The sequence below is a fragment of the Bufo gargarizans genome, chromosome 4 (assembly GCF_014858855.1).
Source record: "Bufo gargarizans isolate SCDJY-AF-19 chromosome 4, ASM1485885v1, whole genome shotgun sequence".
Classification (NCBI taxonomy): Eukaryota; Metazoa; Chordata; class Amphibia; order Anura; family Bufonidae; genus Bufo; species Bufo gargarizans.
Window position 1 is genome coordinate 326,695,199 of NC_058083.1, and position 15,358 is coordinate 326,710,556.

Below are 15,358 nucleotides of genomic sequence, written 5' to 3' on the forward strand. Positions count from 1 at the left end.
CTGCCATCTAGGAATCAGGGGCTTCTGGTAACTAAGACCAAGGAAAGGTAACAGTGGATATTATTATCAATTTTTTTTAACTGGAATTTGCCTTTAAACAAACAAATGTAATATCAGTGTTGTAGCTTATTTATGACATTGCTCTTCTATGTGATTGCATTGGCCAAATAAACACAAACTGCAGCATTTCTCCCATTATTTCTTTTATGAAATGTTTAGCTTCTGCTTTGATGGGGTTTAATGGAAACTACAACAGTATTTTCGTAGATCAACGATTGTTTGTTAGTCATAGATCTAAGCAGTTAACAGTTATGTCAGCTATCAAATAAAACCATTCTTTTCAGCTTACGTAAAGGGTTTCTGTCACCAGAATCAACCCTATTAAACTGGCTGACATTAGCAATGTGCTAATGTCAGCAGACCCCAACTCTCCTAATCTTATGCTTATGGATGCCCCCATTACTGCACAATTTTAACTTTGATATGCTAATTGCCCTCTAGGAGCGGGGGGGGGGGGGGGGGCATATCATCAAAGTTAAAATTGTGCAGTAATGGGGGCATCCATAAGCATGAGATTAGGAGAGTTGGGGTCTGCTGACATTAGCACAGTGCTAATGTCAGCCAGTTTAATAGGGTTGATTCTGGTGACAGAAACCCTTTAAAGTTTCAGTATCGCACTCTAAGATTTAGGTAATCAATTGACTTTACTGACTATGGTAGTTTATATTAAAGGCCTTAAAGGGGTTCGAGGAAATAAAGGTTGTACAGAAATATACTTTATTAATGAATTCTTCACATCCTCAAGATTTTCATCAGTAGTGACGAGGACTTGTCAAACCTTGTTCCGTGATCTGATCCTTCTTTTGATCGAAAAGACAGAGTGAATCTACAATCTACTAAGGCTACATGAACATGTGTCTAACGTGTAGGCGCAAAAATCAGCAGAATAATAAGGTATCATCAAAGTAGATGAGATTTAAAAAAATCTCAACCACGCGCTGCTAAAATTGTCCGTATGTAAATTTGCATGCTGGGCTTTTAAAATCCACATTTATGTAAATTTATTTTTCAGCTTTTCACTGCAGATTTCACTACTTTCCATGTGAGGAGAAATCCACAGCAAATGTGCATCACCAAATCCTTAAAGGGGTTCTTGTAGCGCCGCGGCCTTCTCACTGTTTACTGCTGGCCCAGTGACTTCACGACTAGTATCAACTTGCCTGGGCGGGGCTAAGCTCCATTCAAGTGAACAGAGCTTAGTTGTGCCCAGGCCAGTGATACTAGTCATGACGTCACTGGGCCTGCGGTAAACAGTGAGAAGGCTGCGGCGCTGCTTCTCAAACAGCTGATCAGCGGGGGTCGGACCCCAGCCGCTCAGATGCTGATGATCTATCCAGAGGATAGATCATCAATTAAAACAAACTGCAGAACCCCATTTAAGGGTACTGTCACACTAGCGTTTTTCTTTACCGGCGTTGAGTTTCGTCCTAGGGGCTCAATACCGGAAAATAACTGATCAGTTTTATCCTAATGCATTCTGAATAGAGAGCAATCTGTTCAGGATGTCATCAGTTCAGTCTTTTTGCCTTTTCAGGGCGGAGATAATATCGCAGCATGCTGCAGTTTTATCTTCGTCCAAAATTCCGGAACACTTGCCGGAATGCCGACTCCGGAATTTTTTCCTATTGAAATACATTTATGCCGGATCCGGCCCCAAGTGTTCCGGCAAAACTTATTCGGAATTGCGGTCTGTGCATGATCAGACCGCAAAAAATGTGAAAAATAAACAAATGCTGGATCCGTTTTTCCGTATGACACCGGAGAGATGGATCCGGGATTTCAATGCATTTGTCAGACGGATCAGGATCCGTCTGACAAATGGCATCAGTTTGCATACGCATTGACGGATCCGGCAGGCAGTTCCGGTGACGGATCCGGCAGGCAGTTCTGCTGCAAGTGTGAAAGCCACACACTTCAGTCATCTTTGTTTCCATTTTATATTTTTATTAATAAATGTACACTACTATGTCTAAATGTCTGTTGACCCATCTGGGACATTGGTGGCATATCGCTAGGATAGGCTTACCAATGTGAGATAGGTGCGGGTCCCACCTCTAGGACCTACATCTCTCTAGAACAGGGCCCCAGTGCGTGGCCATTTTCTAAACTCCTATAGAATTGAGGGTGGCCGTGCTTGCGCAGTTTGCTCTTCTCGGCAGGGGCATACATAGAAATCATGGGGGCTCATCGCAAAACTCAGAATCCCCTCCCCCATTAAAAAGTATTATTATTGTTTGCCTAATCAGAACAATACGGGTAAAGAAAATTGCTTTTATTATCCAATAAATCAAGCATGCTCATCCATTTAAATCAGTCCCATAGCAGTGAATGGAGAGGGGATCCCGTTCTTTTAGATTGGACCAGATCCCAGAGGTGAGACCCCCAACGATCTGATATTTGTGGCATATCTTAAAGATATGTCATAAATGTCCTAGATTTGACATATGCTTCAGGCTAATGCTAGACCCACTTACAATTTGAAGTATTAGTCCACACAGACAGCAGACAGCACACAACCAACATCCTCCCGGAGACATTGTAGCACAGTGTGTGTGTGAGCGGTAACTATTACAGTTAATCACGATCACTTACACCCAATGTGATGATCATGACGACTCCTGCATGTGCTTCAGTCTTTCTTCCTAACTGAGCTTGCTCATTGGGGCACTACGTGGCTGCAGCAGTCAGTCGGGTGATTGTTAAACCTTTACTCCACAAGTCCTCAGGGGCAGCCTGCAAGAACTGAGCCTCACCTCACTGCAACAGCTCCAGCAGCTGGAATGAGATGCTTGCCTTCCCGCCACACCAAAGACCCAGAGGTGAGACCTGCATCAATCTGACATTGGTGGCATATCTTAACAATATGCCACCAATGTCTCTAATGAGACAATTCCTTTAAAGGGAACCTGTCACCTGGATTTTGGGTATAGAGCTGAGGACATGGTTTGCTAGATGGCCACTAGCACATCCGCAATACCCAGTCCCCATAGCTCTGTGTGCTTTTATTGTGTCAAAAACACGATTTGATACATATGCAAATTAACCTGAGATGAGTCCTGTACATGAGATGAGTCAGGGACAGGACTCATCTCAGGTTAATTTGCATATGTATCAAATCTTTTTTTTTTTACACAATAAAAGCTCACAGAGCTATGGGGACTGGTTATTGCGGATGTGCTAGCGGCCATCTAGCAACTCATGTCCTCAGCTCTATACACAAAATCCCGGTGACAGGTTCCCTTTAAGGATGTTCCACAGCTGACAATGTCCACTTTTATTTAAGGCCTTGGAATGCAGTCTTTGTTACCTACTTTCAAGTCACTATGGGGACATAACCATGCAGTTTTATCACTGGGCATTTATCACCCTGGCTCGGAGCCATCCCACGGATATATTTTACCATGATAACTTTTCAATGCAGAGCTGCTGGGGCAGATATTTTTCATTGTTTGTGGACACGCCCGGTGATGCAGCACCATTGGACCCTATGAGGGCGTTTCAGATTTTGTGGCAGTGGCACCACTGTGCCTCAAACTGGAAAACACAGCAAGGGTGAAATCCAGATTGAAGGCAGCTGACCTACAGGGTAGGGCAAACAGAGACATGGACTAGGAACTTGTTCAGACTTGAAACAAGACTTCTGGAACCCAGACAATAGAGACATGGACTAGGAACTTGCTTAGATTTGGATCAGACCTACAGGGAATACCAGTCCAAATGGTAACAACGGCAGGGATCAGTGCACTTACCACAGTAACTTCTGGAACCCGAATATATGAGAAATAGCAAGCGGGCATGGCGATAACTTCTGGAACCCAGACGTACCAGGCAGGTACAAGATAAGGCTTCAGGAGCAGTCTTGAGACTTCAGAAGCAACCACTAAGGCTACTTTCACACTTGCGCTTGATCGGATCCGTTCTGAACGGATCCGATCATAATAATGCAGACGGAGGCTCCGTTCAGAGCGGATCCGTCTGCATTATATTGGCATATAAAAGCTAAGTGTGAAAATAGCCTCGGACGGATCCGTCCAGACTTTCAATGTAAAGTCAATGGGGGACGGATCCGCTTGAAGATTGAGCCATATTGTGGCATCTTCAAACGGATCCGTCCCCATTGACTTACATTGTAAGTCTGGACGGATCCGCACGGCCAGGCGGACACCCGAACGCTGCAAGCAGCGTTCAGCTGTCCGCCTGTCCGTGCGGAGGCGAGCGGAGCGGAGGCTGAACGCCGCCAGACTGATGCAGTCTGAGCGGATCCGCATCCATTCAGACTGCATCAGGGCTGGACGGAAGCGTTCGGGTCCGCTCGTGAGCCCCTTCAAACGGAGCTCACGAGCGGACAGCCGAACGCTAGTGTGAAAGTAGCCTAATACAGGAGCAGACATTGTTGTACAGCCAGGGTCTGGCCACACACTTCAGACTGAACTTCTTAGTCCTGCTTTTTAGTTCCTGAGATCTCTCTGTTTGGAGAACATGGACAACGGTGCAGATTCAGACAGAGACACACCACAATAGAGCAATTCACCCCCACAAGTAATCTGCAGTCAGTATGCAAACAACAGAGGTGAATGTGCACTGCCATAATGACAAATGGCCCTAGATACAAAACCACAATATTCAGCAACCAGCTCACATTGTATACAATAGCAAACTGTGAACAGACGTGTAACATTGGGCTAATTCGGGTACATTGATCCTGCTGTTAATGCATGTTCCCCAGGCAGCAGCAAATTGCTATATATAATAGGGGCTGCTGGGATTGAGACTATAACTAGAGTTGAGCGAACACCTGGATGTTCGGGTTCGAGAAGTTCGGCCGAACATCCCGGAAATGTTCGGGTTCGGGATCCGAACCCGATCCGAACTTCGTCCCGAACCCGAACCCCATTGAAGTCAATGGGGACCCGAACTTTTCGGCACTAAAACGGCTGTAAAACAGCCCAGGAAAGGGCTAGAGGGCTGCAAAAGGCAGCAACATGTAGGTAAATCCCCTGCAAACAAATGTGGATAGGGAAATTAATTAAAATAAAAATTAACCAAAATCAATTGGAGAGAGGTTCCATAGCAGAGAATCTGGCTTCCCGTCACCCACCACTGGAACAGTCCATTCTCAGATATTTAGGCCCCGGCACCCAGGCAGAGGAGAGAGGTCCCGTAACAGACAATCTGGCTTCATGTCAGCAGAGAATCAGTCTTCATGTCATAGCAGAGAATCAGGCTTCACGTCACCCACCACTGTAAGAGTCCATTTTCATAAATTTAGGCCCAGCACCCAGGCAGAGGAGAGAGGTCCCGTAACAGAGGATCTGGCTTCATGTCAGCAGAGAATCAGTCTGCATGTCATAGCAGAGAATGAGGCTTCACGTCACCCACCACTGCAACAGTCCATTGGCATATATTTAGGCCTAGCACACAGGCAGAGCAGAGAGGTCCCGTAACAGACGATCTGGCTTCATGTCAGCAGAGAATCAGTCTGCATGTCATAGCAGAGAATGAGGCTTCACGTCACCCACCACTGCAACAGTCCATTGGCATATATTTAGGCCTAGCACACAGGCAGAGCAGAGAGGTCCCGTAACAGACAATCTGGCTTCATGACAGCAGAGAATCAGTCTGCATGTCATAGCAGAGAATGAGGCTTCACGTCACCCACCACTGCAACAGTCCATTGGCATATATTTAGGCCTAGCACACAGGCAGAGCAGAGAGGTCCCGTAACAGACAATCTGGCTTCATGACAGCAGAGAATCAGTCTGCATGTCATAGCAGAGAATGAGGCTTCACGTCACCCACCACTGCAACAGTCCATTGGCATATATTTAGGCCTAGCACACAGGCAGAGCAGAGAGGTCCCATAACAGACGATCTGGCTTCATGTCAGCAGAGAATCAGTCTGCATGTCATAGCAGAGAATGAGGCTTCACGTCACCCACCACTGCAACAGTCCATTGGCATATATTTAGGCCTAGCACACAGGCAGAGCAGAGAGGTCCCGTAACAGACAATCTGGCTTCATGACAGCAGAGAATCAGTCTGCATGTCATAGCAGAGAATGAGGCTTCACGTCACCCACCATGTCCGACCATGTCCACGACCATGTCCACGTCCGCGTCCCTTACTAGATGTTTTTCTCATTGTTATGGTTCACCACAACAACAAATATATTATTTGGCCCAATGTATTGTATTCAAATTCAGCGGGATATAAATTTGAGGCCTAGTATTTAGGCGCTGGGTGACCGGTATGGATTTAGTGACAGAATTAGACTTGGAAATGCACAGAAGCGTGTGTGTGTGAAGTTATTCTGAATGACCCAATGTGCACCTTGAATATTATATACCCTTTTAGGGATAGATTTCAAATAGCTCTGATATAGCAGAAACCACTAAATTATGAAATTGCTAAATTGGGAATTGTATTTCAACCCAGAACAAAAAATGTGCTTTGACGGACACTAAATAACTTTCCCAGCCACAACAGGACAGCGTTAACGAGAGATTTAGCAGGATATAAATTTGAGGCCTAGTATTTAGGCGCTGGGTGACAGGTATGGGTTTAGTGACAGAATTAGACTTGGAAATACACAGTAGCGGGTGTGTGTGAAGTTATTCTGAATGACCCAATGTGCACCTTGAATATTATATACCCTTTTAGGGATAGATTTCAAATAGCTCTGATATAGCAGAAACCACTAAATTATGAAATTGCTAAATTGGGAATTGTATTTCAACCCAGAACAAAAAATGTGCTTTGACGGACACTAAATAACTTTCCCAGCCACAACAGGACAGCGGTAATGAGAGATTTAGCAGGATATAAATTTGAGGCCTAGTATTTAGGCGCTGGGTGACAGGTATGGGTTTAGTGACAGAATTAGACTTGGAAATACACAGTAGCGGGTGTGTGTGAAGTTATTCTGAATGACCCAATGTGCACCTTGAATATTATATACCCTTTTAGGGATAGATTTCAAATAGCTCTGATATAGCAGAAACCACTAAATTATGAAATTGCTAAATTGGGAATTGTATTTCAACCCAGAACAAAAAATGTGCTTTGACGGACACTAAATAACTTTCCCAGCCACAACAGGACAGCGTTAACGAGAGATTTAGCAGGATATAAATTTGAGGCCTAGTATTTAGGCGCTGGGTGACAGGTATGGGTTTAGTGACAGAATTAGACTTGGAAATACACAGTAGCGGGTGTGTGTGAAGTTATTCTGAATGACCCAATGTGCACCTTGAATATTATATACCCTTTTAGGGATAGATTTCAAATAGCTCTGATATAGCAGAAACCACTAAATTATGAAATTGCTAAATTGGGAATTGTATTTCAACCCAGAACAAAAAATGTGCTTTGACGGACACTAAATAACTTTCCCAGCCACAACAGGACAGCGGTAACGAGAGATTTAGCAGGATATAAATTTGAGGCCTAGTATTTAGGCGCTGGGTGACAGGTATGGGTTTAGTGACAGAATTAGACTTGGAAATACACAGTAGCGGGTGTGTGTGAAGTTATTCTGAATGACCCAATGTGCACCTTGAATATTATATACCCTTTTAGGGATAGATTTCAAATAGCTCTGATATAGCAGAAACCACTAAATTATGAAATTGCTAAATTGGGAATTGTATTTCAACCCAGAACAAAAAATGTGCTTTGACGGACACTAAATAACTTTCCCAGCCACAACAGGACAGCGGTAACGAGAGATTTAGCGGGATATAAATTTGAGGCCTAGTATTTAGGCGCTGGGTGACCGGTATGGATTTACTAACAGAATTGGACTTGGAAATGCACAGTAGCGTGTGTGTGAAGTTATTCTGAATGACCCTATGTGCACCTTGAATATTATATACCCTTTTAGGGATAGATTTCAAATAGCTCTGATATAGCAGAAACCACTAAATTATGAAATTGCTAAATTGGGAATTGTATTTCAACCCTGAACAAAAAATGTGCTTTGACGGACACTAAATAACTTGCCCAGCCACAACAGTACAGCGGTAACGACAGATTTAGCGGGATATAAATTTGAGGCCTAGTATTTAGGCGCTGGGTGACCGGTATGGATTTAGTGACAGAATTAGACTGGGATATGGCCAAAAAATAACTACACTATTGCTGGTTAAATGCACTTGGTGACGGGCGCAGCTTGCCCCTGATGTAGTATATGGACAAAAAATGAACAGACTATTGCTGGTTAAATGCACTTGGTGTCACAGCTTGACCAACCACACTACTGAGGGTTAAAAGCACTTGGTGACGGGCGCAGCTTGCCCCTGATGTAGTATATGGCCAAAAAATGAACAGACTATTGCTGGTTAAATGCACTTGGTGACGGGCGCAGCTTGCCCCTGATTTAGTATATGGCCAAAAAATGAACAGACTATTGCTGGTTAAATGCACTTGGTGTGATAGCTTGACCAACCACACTACTGAGGGTTAAATGCACTTGGTGACGGGCGCAGCTTGCCCCTGATGTAGTATATGGCCAAAAAATAAACAGACTATTGCTGGTTAAATGCACTTGGTGTGACAGCTTCACCCTGATGTAGGCTTTAGCCAAAAAACAACCACACCATTGAGGGTTAAATGCACTTGGTCGCAGCTTGGATGCACTTGGTCGCAGCACCGCACAAGACACAAAATGGCCGCCGATCACCCCAGAAAAAAGTGACTGACAAACGGTCTGGGCAGCCTAAAAACAGTGAGTGAGCATTTGAATTTCAGCAGCTCAATGATGCACAGCTGCAGATCGATCGATTAATCAAGTGAAGTCCTTTGGAGGAGTTAATCTGCCTAATCTCGCCCTACTGTCGCATCCGCAACCTCTCCCTACGCTAATCAGAGCAGAGTGACGGGCGGCGCTATGTGACTCCAGCTTAAATAGAGGCTGGGTCACATGGTGCTCTGGCCAATCACAGCCATGCCAATAGTAGGCATGGCTGTGACGGCCTCTTGGGGCAAGTAGTATGACGCTTGTTGATTGGCTGCTTTGCAGCCTTTCAAAAAGCGCCAAGAAAGCGTCACAAAAGCGCCAAGAAAGCGACGAACACCGAACCCGAACCCGGACTTTTACGAAAATGTCCGGGTTCGGGTCCGTGTCACGGACACCCCAAAATTCGGTACGAACCCGAACTATACAGTTCGAGTTCGCTCATCCTTAACTATAACCAATACATGGATAGACCCATACACCTGCCATTCAAGCTTTTTGTTGAGAAACTCATAATGAAGATGGACTGGGTGGAGGCATTCTTTAGGAAAGAAAGACACATGAAAATTTTGTTTATCCGCCCTGGGAAAGCTTTATTGACTTCTGACCAAGACGTGTTAAACAGTCCATACACAATTGTTTCCAGTTCACATCATGGTTTCAGTGTTGTCTAAAGTTAGGAGAGCCGCCATTGAGTTTGACGTGACTTTCTCTGGTGTCTTGATGGAGGGTTCTGTGTGCCACGCACTTGTTTACACCCTGGGAAATCTATTTGATTCTTTAGCAGAGATGCTGGTGTATCGCTCATTGGAGGAGACGTGATGGTTCTGGGCTTTTGTTCTGAACACTTGGCAGAGTGCAAGGTTTCAGGTGACTGTTTTTTTCTTTTCCCTCCTCTCCCTGTTGTTCTTTTCTTTTTCTTATTTCTTTATTTAAAAAGTTGACAGGTTGACTTTTCTTTTTGGTGATCTGCCGGAGTTGGATTACCTATATTGTGACTACATAAGGAAACTGTATCTGATTTCTATACAATGCCATGTCCGTTACTCCTTTCTTGTCAACCTTGAATAAAAACATTTAAATATAAAAATATTTCCTATAGAAGTTCCCTTGATTGACTAATCAGTAAATGCATAAAATACATCAGAAAAGGATGGCCTAACCTGTAAAGCTTTCTTTACCTTCCTGTATTTGAAAAGCTGTAAAAAAAAATGTGGTGCCAGTTGTGGTGTCATAAAAAGGAGGTGACAGTGTTTCAGAAGAGTGAGATGATCTCGTGGAAGCAACCAGCAGCCCAGTTAGCCGTTATTATTTGATCAAATTCAGACATGCAGAAGTGCAAGAATACCACCTTTTGGGGAAATTTATTATTGCCATTGTGCATTCTAAAGAGTCATTCTCACCACTTTATATGTGCCATATATAATTAAGTGTGCGCCAGATTTAATGTGCCAATCAAAAAAGCCCCTTTAGAGCCCCCAGATGCCCCCATAGTGCTCCTCTCCCCCATGGTGCCCCCCATAATGTGCCAGTAAGAAATGCCCCCATAGTGCCCCCCCCCCCCAAAAAAATAATAATCACCCCCAGAGTGCTATCACAAAAAAAAATTGGGTTGTAAGAAATGCCAGATGCCCCCATAGTGCCAGCTCACCCCCCAAAAAAACAAAAACAAAACACTAATACTTACCTTCATCAGCAGTGATGTGATGCAGGCCCCTTCCAGCCTGTGTCCCCCGCTGTGTGCTGCATTAGTGCCTGTGGCCTATCAGAACAGGGAAGGGAGACGCCTCTCCCTGCCCCGCCGCAGCACAGGCATCTGTATCGCTGTCCTGAGGACGGCGATACAAATGAATATGGAAGCGCTCCTACTGCCTTCCCACCGCCGCCGGCAACTAGAACCAGGGCCGCGCTGCCTGTGGTGATCGGCGGTGTGGCCCTGAGGGATAAAAAAATTAATAATTCACTGGTTGTTCTAGGGTCCTGTCGGTGCGTCACTGTGCATGGATGCAGTCATTGTCTGCAGTGGAGCATATGACCTCATCCATGCAGGAGTCTACTCTTTGGAGCCACGAGGCTGGAACTAGGTATAGTTCTGTTCACAAGTCCTGCTGGGAGGCATTTAAAAAAAACCTTCTAAAGATGCACCAAATTTATCAAATTTGATAATTTAGCACAAATTATGCCAACACAGACTTGAATCTGGCCTTAAACAAAATTTCAGTTACCTAAAAAGTATGCAGATGTCTGCCTGTCAAATGTACATATGTGTCCCATTCTAACCAGTGCATTAGATTTACACTGTTAATTTACATTGCAAGATGATGTACAAGTTGACAAAGAAACATTTCCTCCTTCCACACACATTTAGAGAGCATTCGCAGAACAATATCCATTTTGTGGTCTGCAAAACTCGGATACTGGCCGTGTGCATCCTGCATTTTTCCCTTCTGCATGTCCTGCATTATGTAAGACATACCATGTTTTATTTATTTACTAGCAGAAGGACCCGGCTTCGTACAGATATATTTCATCTAATGTTTCTGTGTGTCGTTAAAAGATATCAACAGTGACCTCTACAGCACCCCGCCCCTTTAACTGCACAGTCTCCCACCCCTTAACACTGACCCCCCCCCCCCCTACACAGTGTCCCGCCACTTTAAAATGGGACCTCCACAGCAGCCCATCCCCTTAACTTTAACTTTCACAGCAGCCCACCCCGTTAACAGGGAGTTTCACAGTACCCTGCTGCCTTTACAGTGACCTCACAGTACCCTGCTGCCTTAACAGTGACCTCCACAGCAGTTGCCCCTTTAATACTGTCCCCTGCCCCTTTAACAGTTACCTCTACAGTGTCCCCCCTTTAAAAGTGACCTCCACAGCTGCCACTTAACAGTAACATCCACAGTTAAATCCTCTTTACTAATGACCTCCACAGTGGCCGCCCCTTTAACAGTGAACTCCATAGCACCCTGTCCCTTTAATGCTAGGGCTACACAACGACATGTGTTGTGCAATCATTTTTTCTCAACAATTTTTTATAATGATAGGCAATGGTGTCGCACTGCGACATGTGTGATACTGTCTGCTGAGCTGTGTAGCTAATCCTTTCCAATGTGATACTGTCTGCTGAGCTGTGTATATAATATCCTATCCTGTGTGATACTGTCTGCTGAGCTGTGTATCTAATCCTATCCTGTGTGATACTGTCTGCTGAGCTGTGTATCCAATCCTATTCTGTGTGATACTGCCTGCTGAGCTTTGTATCTAATCCTATCCTGTGTGATACTGTCTGCTGAGCTATGTATCTAATCCTATCCTGTGTGATACTGTCTGCTGATCTGTGTATCTAATCCTATCCTGTGTGATACTGTCTGCTGATCTGTGTATCTAATCCTATCCTGTGTGATACTGCCTGCTGAGCTGTGTATTCAATCTTATCTACTGTGATACTACCTGCTGAGCTGTGTATCTAATCCTATCCTGTGTGATACTGCCTGCTGAGCTGTGTATCTAATATCCTATCCTGTGTGATACTGTCTGCTGAGCTGTGTAGCTAATCCTTTCCAGTGTGATACTGTCTGCTGCTGAGCTGTGTATATAATATCCTATTCTATGTGATACTGCCTGCTGAGCTGTGTATCTAATCCTATCCTGTGTGATACTGTCTGCTGAGCTGTGTATCCAATCCTATTCTGTGTGATACTGCCTGCTGAGCTTTGTATCTAATCCTATCCTGTGTGATACTGTCTGCTGAGCTGTGTATCTAATCCTATCCTGTGTGATACTGTCTGCTGAGCTGTGTATCTAATCCTATCCTGTGTGATACTGTCTGCTGAGCTGTGTATCTAATCCTATCCTGTGTGATACTGTGTGCTGAGCTGTGTATCTAATCCTATCCTGTGTGATACTGTCTGCTGAGCTGTGTATCTAATCCTATCCTGTGTGATACTGTCTGCTGAGCTATGTATCTAATCCTATCCTGTGTGATACTGTCTGGTGAGCTTTGTACCAAATCTATCCTGTGTGATACTGTCTGCTGAGCTGTGTATCTAATCCTATCCTGTGTGATACTGTCTGCTGAGCTGTGTATCTAATCCTATGTGATGTCTGCTGAGCTGTGTATTCAATCTTATCTACTGTGATACTACCTTCTGAGCTGTGTATCTAATTCTCTAATCCTATCATGTGATACTGCCTGCTGAGCTGTGTATCTAATCCTGTCATGTATAGAGCCATTTTTGGCTCTATACACCACCACAATGGATTTGAAATGAAACAAATAAGATGTGCTGTAACTGCAGACTGTCAGCTTTAATTTGAGGGTATTTACATCTAAATCAGGTGAACGGTGTAGGAATTACAACAGTTTACGTATGTGCCTCCCACTTGTTAAGGGACCAAAAGTAATGGGACAATTGGCTTCTCAGCTGTTCCATGGCCAGGTTTTATACTCTCATTATCCCAATTACAATGAGCAGATAAAAGGTCCAGAGTTCATTTCATTTGCATTTGGAATCTGTTGCTGTCAACTCAAGATGTGATCCAAAGAGCTGTCAGTGAAGCAAGCCATTATTAGGCTGAAAAAACAAAACAAACCCATCAGAAAGATAGCAAAAACATTAGGTGTGGCCAAAACAACTGTTTAGAACATGTAGGTGTATGTGTGTCAAAGTCAACAATCAAGAGAAGACTTCACCAGAGTGAATACAGAGGGTTCACCACAAGATGTAAACCATTGGTGAGCCTCAAAAACAGGAAGGCCAGATTAGAGTTTACCAAACGACATCTAAAAAAGCCTTCACAGTTCTGGAACAACATCCTATCGACAGATGAGACTAAGATCAACTTGTACCAGAGTGATGGGAAGAGAAGAGTATGGAGAAGGAAAGGAACTGCTCATGATCCTAAGCATACCACCTCATCAATGAAGCATGGTGCTGGTAGTGTCATGGCGTTGGCATGTATGGCCACCAATGGAACTGGTTCTCTGGTATTTATTGATGATGTGACTGCTGACAAAAGCAGCAGGATGAATTCTGAAGTGCTTCGGGCAATATTATGTGATCATATTCAGCCAAATGCTTCAGAACTCATTGGGCTTCACAGTGCAGATGGACATTGACCCAAAGGATACTGCAAAAGCAACCAAAGAGTTTTTTTGTTTTTTTTTTAAGGAACCAAAGAGTTTTTTTAAGGGAAAGAAGTGGAATGTTAGCAATGGCCAAGTCAATCACCGGACCTGAATTTGATTGAGCATGCTTTTCACTTGCTGAAGGGAAAATGCCCCAAGAACAAGCAGGAACTGAAGACAGTTGCAGTAGAGGCCTGGCAGAGCGTCACCAGGGATGAAACCAGCATCTGGTGATGTCTATGCGTTCTAGACTTCAGGCTGTAATTGACTGCAAAGGATTTGCAACCAAGTATTAAAAAGTTAAAGTTTGATTTATGATTATTATTCTGTCCCATTACTTTTGGTCCCTAAACAAGTAGGGAGGCACATATGCAAACTGTTGTAATTCCTACACCGTTCACCTGATTTGGATGCAAATACCCTCAAATTAAAGCTGACAGTCTGCATTTACAGCACATCTTGTTTGTTTCATTTTAAATCCATTGTGGTGGTGTATAGAGCCAAAAATGTTAGAATTGTCACTGTCCCAATATTTATGGACCAGACTGTATATATTATTTTTGCGGGTCTGCATTCATTTCAGCAAAAATGTGGACCAGAAAATACGGTCGAGTGATTGGACCCTTAGCCTGCCCATACATGACATGATACAGCAGCAGTGGATCAACTTTAATTGCTGGACCGCTCTTGTACATTCTGTGTATTTCAAATAGCATGCGCAGGCATGAGCCAAGAATCAGCAGTGATCCACATGTAGATCTCCCTGCTGGACCACATTGGGGGAGATTTATCAAACTGGTGCAAAGGAAAACTGGCTTAGTTTTTCATAGCAACGATGGAACTTCAACAAATGAAATGTGGAATCTAATTGGTTGCTATGGGCAACTAAGCTAGTTTTCCTTTGCACCAGTTTGATAAGTCTGCTCCATTGTGTATAGGCAGCCTTAAAGGTCAACATTTGGGCATGATGTATGCTTTAAATTTTATGTCTGAAATGCAATAAACTCATATAAAGTATAAAACAGAAAGAAATCTGAACTTGCGTAAAGTGTAAAAATAGAAAGAAATCTAAAAATGTTAGCCTGGTCTGTGAATAGTAGGTAAAAATGTCTGCATATTTGCTTTTTTTCCTCTTGTCCGTATATATCAATGTTCCCCAACTCCTGTCCTCAGGGCCCACCTACTGGTCAAGTTCTCTTTACTATTGAGCAAGTGATGCAATTAGTGTCAATGCATTAGGACTTGAGAAGAGCAAAGTTTTGAAAAATTTGATTTGGCAACTTCACCGAAGTTAGCCAAGAAATTTGGTTTGTTCCAAATTAATTGGTCACAAATCGCTATAAATCAGGTATACCCAGTACACTCTGCCTTAGGGTATGGCTACACGGAGTAGCTGTGCTGTGGGCGGGTTGTGGCCTTGCTGCGGTAAACAA